We start from the raw sequence: 16,636 nt of genomic DNA, 5'->3' as shown, positions 1-16,636 counted from the left end.
TTCCTTCCTTCCTTGACCAAGGTATCATTGAGTAGATTATTGTGTGAGCATCCACATGTCTGTGGGCTTACAATTATTTATGTTGTTATTGAAGATCAGTCTTAGTCTGTGGTGATCTATTAGGATGCATGGAATTATTTCAATTTTTTGTATATGTTGAGACCTGTTTTGTTACAAATTATATGGTCAATTTTAGAGAAAGTACCATGAGGTACTGAGATGAGAATGTATCCTTTTGTTTTAGTATACAATTTTCTATAGATATCTGTTAAACCTATTTGTTTCATAACTTCTGTTACTTTCACTGTGTCTCTGTTCAGTTTCTGTTTCCATGATATGTCAATTAATGAGAGTGGGGTGTTGAAGTCTCCCACTATTATTGTGTGTGGTGCTATGTGTGTTTTGAGCTTCACTGTAGTTTCTTTAATGAATGTGGATGTCCTTGCATTTGGAGCATAGATATTCAGAATTGAGAGTTTATTTTGGGATATTTTACCTTTGAAGAGTAGGAAGTGTCCCTCTTTATCTTTTTTGATAACATTAGGTTGAAAGTCGATTTTATTTAATATTAAAATGACTATTCCATCTTGTTTCTTGGGGCCATTTTCTTGGAAAATTGTTTTCCATCTATTTCCTCTGAGGTAGGATCATTCTTTTTCACTGATTTGGTTTTCCTGTATGCAGCAAAATGTTGAGTCCTGTTTATGGACCCAGTCTATTAGTCTATATCTTTTTATTGGTGAATTGAGTCCATTGAAAGTAAGAGATATTAAGGAAAAATCATTGCTGTTTCCTCTTTTTTTGTTGTTGTTAAGAGTTGGAATTCTGTTCATGTAGCTGTATTCTTTTAGGTTTCTTGAAACATTACTGTCTTTCTTTTTTTAGAGCTTAGTTTCCCTCCTTGTGTTGGAGTTTTCATTTATTTTCCTTTGAAGGGTTGGGTTTGTTGAAAGATATTGTATAAATTTGGTTTTGTCATAGAATACATTGGTTTCTCCATCTATAGTAATTGAGAGTTTTGCTGAGTATAGTTCCTGGGCTGGTATTTATGTTCTCTTCAGGTCTGTATGACATCTGCCCAGGATCTTCTGGCTTTCATACTCTCTGGGAAGAAGTCAGGTGTAATTCTGATGGGTATGCCTTTATATGATACTTGACCTTTTTCCCTTACTGCTTTTAATATTCTTTCTTTTTTGTGTGTGTATTTGTTGTCTTGATTATTATGTGATGGAAGGAATTTCTTTTCTGGTTTGGTGTTCTGTAGGCTTCTTGTACGTTCATGAGCATCTGGTTTTTGTTTTTGTTTTTGTTTTCTTTTGTTTTGTTTTTTAGTTTGGGGAAGTTTTCTTCTATAATTTTGTTGAAGATATTTACTGGCCCTTTAAGTTAGGAATCTTCCTTCTCACCTTAGGTTTGGTCTTCTTATTATGTCCAGGATTTCCAAGATGTTTTGGGTTATTATTATCTTTTTACATTTCACATTTTCTTTGATTTTTATGTCAATATTTTCTATGGTATCTTCTGTACCTGAGATTCTCTCTTCTATCTCTTGTATTCTGTTGGTGATGGTTGCATCTATGGCTCCCGACTTCTTTCCTTGGTTTTCTATCTCCAGAGTTGTCTTCCTTTGTGATTCTTTATTGTTTCTACTTTCATTTTTAGATGCTGGATGGTTTTGTTCAATTCTTAAACCTGTTTGGTAATGTTTTTCTGTAATTCTTTATGGGATTTTTGTGTTTCCTCTTTAAGGACTTCTAACCTGTTTACCTGTGTTCTCCTGTATTACTTAAAGGGAGTTATTTATGTCTTTCTTATAGTTTTCCATCATCTTCATTAGAAGTGACTTTAGATCCATATGCTCCTTTTCTGGTGTGATGGTGTATCCAGGACTTGCTATGGTGGGAGAGTTGGGTTCTGATGATGCCAAGTAACCTTGGTTTCTGTAGCTTCTTTTCTTATTCTTGTCTCCTGCCATCTGATTATCTCAAGTGCTCCCTGCCCTCAATGTATCTGATTGGAACCTGTCCTTCCTGTAATCCCTTTTGAGTCAGAACTCCTCTGAGTCCAGCTGTCTCTGTAATCCTGTGATTCCAGAATCCTGTTATCCTGAGATTCTGGGTGTATCAGAGTTTTTGACAGTCAAGCTTCCTCTGAAACCCTGACACCTTGGTGTGACCCAGCTCCTGGGATCCTTTGATCCTGGGATCCTAAGATCCTTTGTGTGTTTGAGTGCCTGGTAATGGTACCTCCTCTGTGGGCCTTGGGCTGTCTGTTGAGTTTGAAACCAATGTAGACCAGAGCTGACTGGAAGGAACCCAAGCTACTGGTAGAGTGTGGTTCCTGTGTCCCTGCTCTTGCTGGTACCAGGCACTCCTGGTGGTGTTGGAACAGATATTGTGTTCAACTCACCAGTGATCCTAAGGTCCTGTGCATGCTAGGGAACCTGGAGAGTGGAGANTTGTTGGTTTTTGTTTGTTTGTTTGTTTTTCTTTTGTAGTCTACTATCCCCACTTTTGTTATTACAATATCTCTGTCCTTTTCTGTCATGACACCTGAGCTATCTGTGAAATTTTATGACACAGTTATTTTGTTGTTGTTGTTTTGTTTTGTTTTGTTTCTTTGTTTGTTTGTTTGTTTTTAAGGGATTTTCATTCAATTATCTCATATCCTCTTCTTGATCAGTTGTGGATCTTTGGATATCTGTGTTAATTACCATCTGCTAAAAAGGAAACTTCTCTGATGAAAGTAGATGGCTCTACTAACCTAGGCATAAGATGATAAATCACTCAGAATTAGTTTAATACTGCACATATTCAGAAGAATAATAGTAATGGGTTTTCCCCTAGGGCCTATGTCTATGAAATAGCTATAGGTTTTGGCCTCAATATCAGTGCAAAATATGGGTTCCAAGCCTACGTATTTGGCTATTGGTATTAAGTACACTTAAGGTAGGATATTCTGGCTTTGAGTCTGTAACTGACATGTTGGTTGGAGTCTCTAAGGGCATAGGCTGAAAAGCTTTCTGTTCTATTCAGTGCTTCTGAGAAATGTCAACATTTACAAAGTTTGTATTCTCTCTCAGCTTTCATCTAAGATTTGTCCCAATCTCTGGGGATTTTTAAAGGTTATTTTAGCTTATATTTTACTTTATGTGATATATTTATATGTCACTTTATTTGATATATATATATATATATATATATAGTCTTGTCATTTTGTTAATATAATGAATTTTATGCTAAGTTTTAACGTACTTACAATTGATATTAACATTTTATTTTTATTACTTTTCCAATTTATACAAAAAAGTCTGGTTTTGGAAATATGTAGCAAAAATGTTTTCTACATAATTTGATAGCTCCTCATACCGATACTTAACAGAGTGCCTCTCACCTTATGCATGGAGTTTACAATTGATTTCTCCTCATTAATTTGTACATACATTTAATATATATGTACCTATCATGTTGTTATGTAGTCATGTTTTACAATTTTAATAGAGTAAGTAAAAAGTTACAGAACAGCATCATTTACATAACATAAACCGACTTGAACATCTTTCAAAGGAAAATGCTCCATGTCGCTATAAAGTTTTGTCTTCTTATTCTAATAGACTAAAAGTGTCTTTGAAAGAATCACTAAAGTTTGCAGCTGTGATATTCAGACACAGTGTCTACAAAAGATTACAGTTAATATTGTATTTCTCTTTGTCTTTATACAAATGAAACAATCAGTTGCCATCTTTATAGAGGTTTATTCCCCTCTTTTGTGTGAAAACTGTTTTTGAGCCACTTATGGATGCTATGCATATCCTAGGAATCCAAGAAGATGCTGAGCAAAATCTCACAACTAAATGGAAAGGTACAGGATGATTACTGAGGCTTACCCCTACAAGCCTGTCTCCAGTTTCAGATTGTGTATATATTATTTTTAGGGCATGGTACAAATACTCTCTAGGTCATCTGTAGACTGAGTTACTATGGTAAACAGTATTATCTCACCTACCAGGTCTTGCAACAAAAGAGAAAATATTGTTTGTGACACTTATATTTTTAAGTTTTAATTCAGTGCTAAGTGTGCATATCTTTGTGAGTATGTGTATGTATGTGTTTATGTGGGTGAGTAGGCATATATGTACACAAAGCAGAAGGCTTCAGAAAGCTGGAGCTAAAGAATTTGGACTTCCCTGTACTTACGTGGGTCTTACAACTCAAAAGTCTGGTTTGCATGGTACCATCACAGAGTATTAAATGCACCTAAAACTTCATAGAACATCAGTGTAGTAGTTGGTTGTTACCAGTATATCTGGAGACTCCTATTTTGTTGGATATTCTGATAGAAATATTAGAAAGCATACAGGTATATTATTTTATTTCTTTTTTAATATTTATGTTTTCTTAGTATCAAAATACATCTACTGCAGAAATCTATAACTCACATGATATCCTACAGCATTTTAGAGTAAATATTAATACTCTCATTCAAGATGTTCCAAAATTAAAGGGTAAGATGATGTGTGTGAAATCATCAATACTGAATTTCTTTAGAATTTAAATTTTGTTACTAAGCATCATTATATATAGTAAGTTGTTTTGTGTTAGGGAAAAACATACACAAAAACACACACTCAGACACAGATATAGACTCTCTCACACACAGTTTTACACAGCTTTATAAAATTGTATTAGTTGCTTTTAAGTAAAAGACTCTACTTTCTCCATAAGATGCTATTCTGAATGTCCATGGTAAAGTTCTCTTAGGCATGTTTGGAATCACTTTACACTTAAAATTTTTCTGACTGACACTTCTGAAATACATTTTAAAATCTTGTAGCTGTGTTATGTTATATGTGTGGTTTTCTATGACTTCTAGCACACTATAACATCTTATTAATAAGGTCTATACATGCATATTTAAGATGTTAGCTATAGCATTTTTTCAAAATATGAATTATTGGTACTATTATATAAAGTTTATCTGTGAAAAATAATTTTTGAATGGCAAAATACGGTTTTTATCATGAAATTCATTGGCATTGTAATTTTTTCATAATATATAGTAACATTAATAATTGCCACTGAAGATGATAAGCATAAACATGGTTAAGAAGGAATGATGAAGCTACTTATGGTGAACCACAATTATAATTTTTTGAGACCAAGCCATTCAGTGTAGCCCAGCCTATCCTGGAACTTGTTATGGAGATTAGACTGGTCTTGAAATTACAGAGAAATATTCACCTGTTTCTGCTTCCACCCAGCTCCTTCTTTCATTTTACTTTATTTTTTAAATGTTTTCATTTTTTTATACAAGTGTTAAAACACACTATTGCTTGTAAATAAAACTTGGATTTTCTGTCATTTCAATCTTTTTACTATGTTTATAAAGTTGCTTTTATAACCACATAGTAAAAAGCAATCATTTTCTTATGGTATCTTTGCTCCAGAAATATAAAACCCCTAACAGTTTTCTTTTCTCGTTTTAAGCCTTTCTGTGTCCCCTAATAGACATTGGAACTTAAGGGTGTGCTGGTTTGCAGAGTCCAGTATTTCAGTAGTTGGTTAATGAATACCACCTCTGTTATTTTTGCTATGGAAGACAGAACAATGGAAGATAAGGATATAGAAAAATGCTCAAATTTAAACTGACACTGATTTGCAAATTTATAATGGCTTACCTTTCTTAATAAAACTAAGGAAATAATTAAACAATAGTGATTCAAATAACAGTGTCATTGAACATTGAGGCCTCCAGCAACAGAGTCATCTGAATCATAGCCCTTCCTGATGGATATCATCATGATGCTCCAGTATCAAAGCCTGAGAGGTGTGGACACAATCTAATATCATTGCTCTTACCTGGCATTTTTCAGACTTTAGTTTAGTTTGTAGCACAAAAGGAAACAAAAGAAATCAAAAACAGCTGGGCGTGGTGGCACACGCCTTTAATCCCAGCACTTGGGAGGCAGAGTCAGGCGGATTTCTGAGTTTGAGGCCAGTCTGGTATACAAAGTGAGTTCCCAGGACAGCCAGAGCTATACAGAGAAACCCTATCTCAAAAACAAAACAAAACAAAACAAAACAAAACAAAACAAAACAAAACAAAACAAAACAAGCAATCAGAAACACTTTCTATAATCTGATCTACCAGTTTTACCTATATCTCTGTATGATATGAAAGGTGTGTATCTCTTCCCATGAGTCCAGATGATGGTGATTTCAATAAAGTCACACATCTCTCAGTTAACAGAGTTCCTACACAGACTTTAATACTATATCTTTACAGAAATCTTATAAAAATAATAAGTGCTCTGGATAAATGTAAAGTGTTCACCTTTTAATCATTCGTTGTTGCATCATGGCATTGAATGAAGCAGGACCGTGGACAGCAGACACACACACACACATTTGATGGTAGCTGGGGTGGGGTGGGGTAGGTGGGCACTGTCCACATTGAAAGCTGTTTTCATATGTAGTGGTGAATATGTGGAAATGGAGGACCACATCTCCTCAGGTCTTAGTTTCACTAGTGTTCTTCCCAGACGTTTCAATACATAAAAATTCTTTTCTAGGGAGTGTGATTATGTTGCCAGGACAAGGCAATTATTGCAAATCCCCAATGTATGCTTACTATCCTTCTCAAAATATTTTTTATTAACATATATTACACATTATAATGTATAATTGCATTATGCATTTTCAGAAAGATGCATAATATATTTTGATTATATTCACTGTTGTTACACTCTTGCTATTATAGCTCCTTCACTTTCTGACTATCCTGCTTCCACATTTTTATCTCCTTTTCCTCTTAGGTAAATAGTGAACTTCATTAAGGCTGACAAGGTTGTTTGCAGGTGAATGGGTAGGATATTCTTTTCTTCTAGGTGCATGTGAATCTTACCAGAGGCCTCACTACTGAAGAAAATCTTTCTTCTCCAGTTAGCTGCTACCTTATGTAAATCCAAAGTGATTGGTATTATAGAAGACACTGAGAAATCATTAGACAAAACACTGTAGGTAGAATTTTCAGTTTTATGTAGACTGTGAGTTTGTTCATGTGGAAGGTCATTGAATTGATGAAATGCTAATTTCAGACAGTCAGCAACCTCCCAGTTATTGCTGGGCGAGTAAATGACAAGAAAGAGAAGGAAGGGAGTTGAAAGAAGCTGGTGGGGAAAAGGGATGAGAGGAAGAAGTGAGAGAGGAAAGAGAGAAGAGGGTAGGGATAAAGTTGGGGATGACGGAGATGCGTTTAAAGTACTCTTTGCCATGCAATGATTGAAAGTGAAAATTTGAACCACCTTTTATCAGTTTATTCATACAATCCCGGATATGCAGGTAGCATGAGGTGGTATAATTTTATTTCACATGGAAATCTATCTAAAAATGAAAATCATCCTGTCCTAAAAATCTGTACAGTATTAGCTATGAGTTTTTCTTAGATTGATTTCTTTGTACTACAGAAAAGGCTTTAATAACAGGAGTCAACAGAGCCATCTGGAGCAGAATCATTACCTTAAATTAAGGAAAAAAGATAATCATACTTGGGGTTGGTATGGTCAGGACTTCATTTGCCTGATTCTAAAATTACAGAGTGGGGAGAAGGTTATATATTTCAGCCCAATTACAGATTTCTAGCATGCTAAGACATAGACAACCCATAGGAAGAATAACAATATCAACCAACCTGAACCCCCCCAGAAGTTCCAGGGACTAAACCAACAACCAAAGAATACACATGGAGTGACCCATGGCTCTGGTCACCTATGTGGCAGAGGCTGGCCTTTTCAGGCATTAATGGGAGGAAAGGCCCTTGATCCTGTGAAGGCTCCATGCCTCAGTGTAAGGAAATGCCAGGGAGGGGAAGCAGGAGTGGGTGGGTGGGTGACTGGTGGAGCATCCTCATAGAAGCAGGGGGAGGGAAAATGAGATAGGGGGTTTTGGGAGGGGAAACCGGGAAAAGGGATAACATTTGAAATGCACTTAAAGAAAATATCCAATGAAAAATAAGAAAAAAAGAAAAAAGAGGTTGCAGTCATTTGACTATGAGTTCTGGCTTTGTTGGACCCTATCAAACAGAGTTTGAGTTTGGGAGCCTCTGACAAACATTTCCTAAAGCCAGCATAACAAGTGGATGATTACTGAATCCATTAATTTCTGGCATGTACCACAGTCTACTGCAGCTAAGAACAAAAGATTCAAAACCACTCAAGGACACTGACAGTTCTTGAATTTATAACTTGCTATGTTTTAGTGTTTGCAATTGGAAATTATTGTCTCTTTACATAATTCTTATACACAAAATGCTTCTGAAAATATGCACAAAGTATGTTTCACCATCTAGGGAAATTTATCTTAATTTCTTCAGAATTCATTTTTTATTACATGTCAAAAGTCAGTTATTTATTGGTGTGTGGGGTTGTATGTGTTTATGTGTATTGGGTTGCTTATGAACCTGACTATTGGTGGCCATGGAGACCAGAAGAGGGCATCAGTTCCCTTGATCTGAGGTTATAGATGGTTATGGGTCATCAGAGTTGAGTAATGGAATCTGAATTCAAATCCTCTGCATATTCTTTAGTGTTGTGACCCTTCTCCTTTCTCAATATTTGGAGTTTTGACAAAAAAATAATTAATTAATTCTCTACTAAATTCAAAGACAAAATTCTTTATTATTTATACTTTCTTTTTATGTAGTGGTGCACTATTCATATGATGGCTTTAATTGGACATGTGTTTATTTGTTCTAGTGTATACAACATTAATGAAAGACTATCCCATGGGGTTCCTCCCCTTGGATCTCAGAATTCCTGTCCAAGAAGGAAAATAATGATTATAGAAGACAGTGGGGTTGAGGACACCAGGAGAACATGGCCCATTGAGCAATTAAGCAGGGTTCATAGGGCCTCACAGAGGCTGAAGCAACAATCATAGAATCTGTGTTAAGTCCTCTGCAAATATGTTATGGTTGTTAGTTTGGTGTATTTGTGAGACTCCTAACAGTGTTGGTGGAGACTATCTCTGGCTCTTTTTGGCCTGCTCTTGGAACCCTTCTATATGACAGGGATCCCATGAGATATAAACAGTATGGTCAGCCAAGAAAGACTTGCACAATGTTACCACCAATTGCCATGGTAATGTGGATGAGGAAAAATTTGAAGACCCCCAATCATCAATGAAGAACTACATATAATTAATTGCTGCTGAGAGGCAAATCTGTCTTCTCAAATGATGATTCCAATGATGGCCTCTTCAATCTCTAGTGATCACCGCTAAACACATAAGCATATTAGCATTACTGGTGGAACTCAGATGGTTATATTTATAGATACACATATGCATGCAAACACACACTTTGTGTAACAAAATTACTTAAAAATTTGTGAAGTTGAGAGGAAGTTGGGAAAGGTAAAGAGTTAATATTGGGTAATGTAAATACTGAACCTATGTATGAAATTTCCAAAAAAAGTAAAATAAAATAAATATTAAAATGATTTGTTTTCTGAATGGATTTTAGAGGATGAGAAATATAACCTTAATTTCCTTTAAGTTACAATCAAGAATTTACATTTTCTTCTAACTAAAGAAGAAAGCTATTTAAGTTAGAGACAGACCACACATTTATATGTTAAAATGGTGATACTTCACTCTTGCTTCTCTTGTCTCTTTTCTCTCTTACCTTTTGCTCCATTTCTTTCCCCCTTCTCTCCTCTCTCCATGTGGCCATGGCTGGCCTCTACTTCTCTACCTTCTCTCTTTCTCCCTCTCTCTCTCTCTCTGTGTTTTCTACAATAAAGCCCTAAAACCATGAAAAAAATGAAGACACTTCTTTGCAGTCTATGAAGCAAGCAAAGAATGTCACATGATAATGACTATGGATTAATGTGAATTAGATAAAAGTGGTGCAGATGCAGATACTTTGGAATAAATGAATGCAGAGGACCACATAAACTAGAATTGTAAATGGTCTTTCAGGTATGAATGAGAGTTGGTGAGAAGAGACAGAAAGGAAAATCAGCTGAGAAGTCATTTCAGGCAACTCACAATAAAATAAGCATGTTTTCTAAGAGAGCAATGTAGGAGGTGAACTAAAGAAAAGAAACATCAATCATCTAATAGTATTTAGGAATTTATAGAGACACTATCACTGGAGAATTGAGTATAGAACTTAGATTTGTTGAATATAAACACACCATGGGGATAATGTCAAAATGGCATGCAATACTGTATTTAATGACTGAAATACATTATATGATCTCTTTTGATTTTGGAATTTTGTGTTCTATCATCTGGGAAGATAAGGAAAATATGGTTATGTTCCATTACAATGGCTTTAAAAAAATACTGCCTAAACAGAGACTCCGATAAACTCAGAATGCACTGAGGAACCATCTTTCTTCTTTTTAAATTATCTTTAATCTTTTTTACAGTCCAGTCATTAGTTATCCCCTTCACAGTCTGCCCTCTGACAGTTCCTCATCCCATTCTTCCTCCCCTGTATCAAAGAGAACATCCCCCCCCCCAACCCCTTCAGGCTTAATGACTCCTATTTACTTCTCCAGTCTGTTCTTACTCTGATGGCTTTTTTTTTTTTTTCTCCTCAGCTTACCTTAAATTCTCGGAACAAGGAACCTTGAAAATATTCTTCTCACAACTAAATTCGGGCTTCTGCTCAAAGACCCACAGAACCAGGCAGAGATAATATTCAACTAGAGTGTATTTTGACTCTGTTGCTTGGTTCTCATATATCTATCATCTTGACACCTACTCTTGTTCATCCCTGTAAATAATTCATATAATGTCCAGCTTATTTTTGTATATATCTTTATTTATGGATTTTTTTTACAGGCAACTGCACTTATGATTTAAGACTGGATTTGTTTTATAGCTACTTCTTAGCTCTGACTAGATGACTAGATAACCTACTAGATGGCAGAATCAGTAACTGAGATGTATTATGCTATTTTTTCATCGCATTGTCTATAGTTTAACTAAAGATAACCTACGTCTCACCTCCCCATCAGATAGTATTTCCTGAGTTCTTTGCTAAGTTGAGCTCATGATTCTACTCATCTAAGACCTGGACACTGTCCATATTCTCTTGTGCCTGTTTATCTCCATCTGTTCTTCTAAATGGCCACTTCCCAGCAACAGTTTGACAGCCGTCTCTCAGGACACAGTAACATCTTGATATCAACATGTAATGGAATTGGAATGTTGCCTTACCCTGAAGAATTGCTGCTTCACACAGAGGACACATGCTTAGGAAATTTTAACTTCCTTGCTAGAGGCAAAGTTCCCTGTTTTGTCTTCCAGGAGAACCTCCACATATGGCTGCAAATCCACCAGTATGATCAGCTTACAAAACTCTACAAGTCAACCTAAGAGATGGCAGTGTCCTACAATTTTTGAAGCAATCTGTCCACCAAATGGCACTAGTTTTATCCAATTACATTATCATTCCTTATAATCATGGCTAAAAGAAGAGACAGAATAAAACAAAATTTAAAAGTTTTTAATAACACAAAACTTTTGTACAACTGATAAATGTTTCTTATGTTATCTCAGATCTCACAGATGGTTTTACTATGTAAAAAAAAAGTAAGAGAATAGGATTTTGTTCTAATAAGTTGAGATATACATTTTTGTATACTCTTGGGCTCTCCTATATTTAAATCTAGTTTTGAAGATGCATTCCAAGTCAGTAATGATCGCAATGCCAATACTCCATAGCTGGCCCTTTTTAAAGAAACTTTACCTTGGTGACACAATTCAGGCTAGTCTGCCAAATAGAATGCAGCCTAATTAGTACAAATGAAAGAAAGGAGGCAATTAAACAATGAGGAAATTGTGAGTGAAGACAAGAAAATATTAACGAAGACCACTGAGAAAACTTCCAGGAGGCAGATAGCTACAAGTGTCTACCTATTATTGAAAATGAATACATATCTTTAAATAATGATGACATATATACTCACATACATAGGATGATCAAATTAAACATGTATGATTTCATGAAAAGAATTAAGAAACCTGAACTTATTAGCAATTTGTATTTAAATTTGGCAAAATAACCATAGAACACTCTGCAAAATTTCACAAAAGTTGATATTTGTATATCTCCTGTGTTTATAAACATACCCTATTTTGAAATGTTAGTATTTTCAATTCTTTCATATTTTCTCTTTTAAAGTTAAGCACAGTAATGTTGAAAAGTAATTTTATATCAAATTTTAAAGAATTTTGTACTCATCCTGAAGCTGCTATGCTTCTGTTTATAGCAAAGAAAATCCAGAGAGAGCAGGTCTGAAGCTGAGGAATGTTTACAGCTATTATTATCATCTTTATTCTCAGATTAGCAGTTGCTAGTGAGTTTATCTCACTGATACTTACAACTACTTATAAATGTGGGTTATTTGTCTAAGTGAACTCCTGCTGTTTTATACAGACAAACAATTAATTATTCCCTTGTAGAAGACTCACTTGTCACCAGGAACAGACACCATTTTCCTCTTTCAGTGCTTCTATTTAAACTAGATTTTGATAACCTCTATTTTATTCTTTAGAGAAATACTAAAGCAATTGAAGATTATAAGAGTTTTCTTTTGTCTCAGCTTGACCTTGTGTCATGCTCAGAAGATAAAAACGTGTATAGGGGAGGTGTCCTTTGGTTCACCAAATTACCAGGGTGACAGTAGCTTTCCATTAAAGTATCTTCTCAGGATCTACTCAGCAATGTAAAAAGGGGACAGAATTGTGATTTGCATATTATACAATTTCTTTCATTTTTATTATGTGGAAAAACTATTCATGTTCATAGTTAGGGTTTCATTGAGATTGCCTCAGGCAATTTTTGTTGCTTTGTTTCCAGATGTTTCTATATGATTAAGGTAGAAAATCAAATACAATTATAATTAAAGATCATGTTATTTTGCTATAAGGGATGAAATTAACTTTCATTTTAAAATCCATTTTGAAATAAAGTAAAACAAAATAGGTCCAAAATATAAACTTGGGCCATAAGATAATTTTAATTTGACATTAATAGATTTATAGACACCATAGGTTTGGGTTTTAGAAATCCAGGATGATTTCTAACCTGACATTTCTTAAACTGTTGCAGAAACAGATGGGGGCATGTATTAAATTCATTCTGTGAATCAATATTTACAGATTCACAATACTAAACTGCTAACAATATAAGAAAGGATACATAAACAAATAAGAAAACTTCAAACAAACTTACCTGATGACATGAGATGCAGAAATTTTCAACCAAACACATCCAAACTCAACTATAAAATACATTCACTACTTTATGCATCATGTGCAAAGATATTTTATTCTAGAATACAAAGATCAACATGTGCAAATCAATAGATGTTGATCAACATAGCAATGAAGTTAATGACCCAAGCCACATGATCATCTCAACAGATGCAAAAAAGTCACCTGGAAAATTTGGCTCAGATTGAAAATCCTGGAAATACTAGGAATAGAGTGAATATACATCAAATCAATGAAGGCAAGACATGAAAAGCACACAGGTGATATTATACTAACTGGAAGAAAACTGAAAGCATTTCTTCTAAAGGTGGTAAGGGAGGGCAGTTATCTCTGCTTTCATTCAATATTTTGCTCTAGGCTGTAACCACAAAGCAAGAGAAAGATCTAAACAATATGAAAGGAAGAATTGGAATTATTGCCATTAAACATGACACAATTTTGTAATGAATAGATTCTATAATTATAAAATCTAGTTTTTTCTCCCAACCACTTAATTTGCACCAATAACAAATCTGATCCCAATTATTAATTAATAAATTCCTAGGCCATAAGTTATGACTTGTTCTTTGACTAGCTCTTAACTTATTATTCTTTATATTCTAACCCAAGTTCAGTAATGTGCTAGTTTACATCTGTCTCCTCAGCATTCTCTGATGAAACTTCTTTTTATTCTAATCTGAATTCAGCTGCATGGCTGGCTTTTGACCCTCTCCTCAGTGTCCTCAGCAGAATCACCTGTCTCTGATTATTGGTCAGAATTCTTTCTATCTCTATAGATGTTCCTTATCTTATTTTCCGTTTTAGCTTATTGGCCATTAACTTTTCTATTGACAAGTGATGCTTATAAGAAATTCTCTCTGAAAATATCTGAAAGAAAACTCTTAGATTTAACACTGATTTTAGTAAAGTTGTACAATGAAAAATCATCACACAAAAATTAGCATTCATGTATATTAATAATAAATTTTCTGAGAAAGTATTTAGGGATAGTGTCACAATCACAACACTTTCTACCTGACTATATATACTATGTAGGAATAAATTCCTACAAAGTATATGAATGACCTACAGAATAAACAGTTTAGAACACTCAAAAATAAAATTCAAGGTACTATATAATAGAGAGGGTCTCCATTTTCCTGTATTTGAGGAATAAATATTGTGAAAATTACCGGATTACTGAAATAGCATGACATGTGCTTTTAGAGTGTTGTTTTCATGGGAATTAGATTTAATGTAATTCCCATGAAAATTCCAATGACATTAGTCACACAACTAATAACTACAAAGACAAATTTTGTTTAGAAAAAATAGTTTACTAAAACTTAATTTTTATAAGTTAGTAATAATAACAAAACCAGGTTATTCTATGATGTTTTGATAGGTGACTTAAAATAAATTTTAATTTCAACACAGCAGTTAAGATTTAATATTGTGGGGAGGGCTTCACCGGAGCATCCACAGGAGCCATCTTCCTTCCCAGATCCCACCAAGACTAGTCTGCACTGGTGAGAGTGTGGACTACAGAAGCTAACAGCTTCTGGGACAGGCAGGAGCCACAGAGCTTCTGTGGCAAACCTTGTTTCGAGCTCCAGACATCTGGGCACCTTCCCTCCTAGAGAAGAGGCGTCCCCCAGGAAGTCATTGCCAGATCATCTGCCAGAGACATCTTGGTTCCCAGATCTTGCCAAGACAAGTCTGCACAGGGGAGAGTGTGGACTACAGAAGCTAACAGCTTCTGGGTCAGGCAGGAGCCACAGAGCTTCTAAGGCAGGCTCCATATCCGGCTCCAGCCATCCCTGTACCTTCCCTGCCAGAGGAGAGGTGTCCACCCTGCCCGGGAGGGATTCTCCTGAGCATTCACCAGAGCCATCTTCCTTCCCGGATACCACCAAGACTAGTCTGCACAGGTGAGAATGTGGACTACAGAAGCTAACAGCTTCTGGGACAGGCCCTGTTTTAGGCCTTAATCTTCAGCCAGGAGGGAGGACTGAATGCCAGATATCTGTGCACCTTCCCTGTAAGAGGATAGCTTGCCTGTACAGAGTACTCTGACCATTGAGACTCAGGAGAAAGCTAGACCCTCAGGTCTGCAGATAGAGGCTAACAGAATCAGAGAAGGAACAAGCTCCAACCAGAGACAACAATAACGACTAACTCCAGAGATTACCAGATGGTGAAAGGCAAACATAACATTCTTACGAAGAGAAACCAAGACCACTCACCATCATCAGAACCTACACTCCCACCTCAGCCAGTCCTGGATACCCCAACACACCCGAAAAGCAAGTCTCAGATTTAAAATAATATCTCATGATGGTGGTAGAGGACATCAAGAAAGGTTTTAATAACTCACTTAAAGAAATACAGGAGAACACTGCTGAAGAGGTAGAAGTCCTTAAAGAATTACAGGAAAGCACAACTAAAAACGTGATGAAATGAACAAAACCATCCAAAACATAAAAAGGGAAGTGGACAGAATAAAGAAAACTCAAAGTGAGACAAAGCTGGAGATAGAAACCCTAGGAAAGAAATCTGGAATCATAGATGCGAGCATCAGGAACAAAATAAAAGAGATTGAAAGGAGAATCTCAGGTGCAGAAGATTCCTTAGAGAACGTCAGCACAACAATCAAAGACAATGCAAAATGCAAAAAGATCCTAACTCAAAACATCCAGGAAATCCAGGACACAATGAGAAGACCAAAACTACAGATAATAGGAGTAGATGAGAATGAAGATTTCAACTTAAAGGGCCAGCAAATATCTTCAACAAAATTATAGAAGAAAACTTCCCAAACCTAAAGAACAAGATGCCAATGAACATACAAGAACCAGAAAAGAATTTACTCCCAACACATAATAATCAGAACACCAATGCACTAAATAAAGACAGAACATTAAAAGCAGTAAGGGAGAAAGGTCAAGTAACATATAAAGGCAGGCTTATCAGAATTATACCAGACTTTTCACCAGAGACTATGAAAGCCAGAAGATCCTAGAAAGATGTTATACAGACACTAAGAGAAAACAAATGCCAGCCCAGGCAACTATACCCAGCCAAACTTTGAATTACCATAGATGAAGAACCCAAAGTATTTCACAACAAAACCAAATTCACACATTATCTTTCCAGGAATCCAGCCCTTAAAAGAAAAATAACAGAAAAACCAATACAAGGACAGAAATCACGCCCTAGAAAAAGCAAGAAAGTAATCCTTGAACAAACCTAAAAAAAGACAGCCACAGCCGGGCGGTGGTGGCGCACGCCTTTAATCCCAGCACTTGGGAGGCAGAGGCAGGCGGATTTCTGAGTTCGAGGCCAGCCTGGTCTACAAAGTGAGTTCC

This window comes from Mus caroli, chromosome 3, assembly GCF_900094665.2.
Source record: "Mus caroli chromosome 3, CAROLI_EIJ_v1.1, whole genome shotgun sequence".
NCBI classification, from domain to species: domain Eukaryota; kingdom Metazoa; phylum Chordata; class Mammalia; order Rodentia; family Muridae; genus Mus; species Mus caroli.
This window is presented reverse-complemented; position numbering follows the sequence as displayed.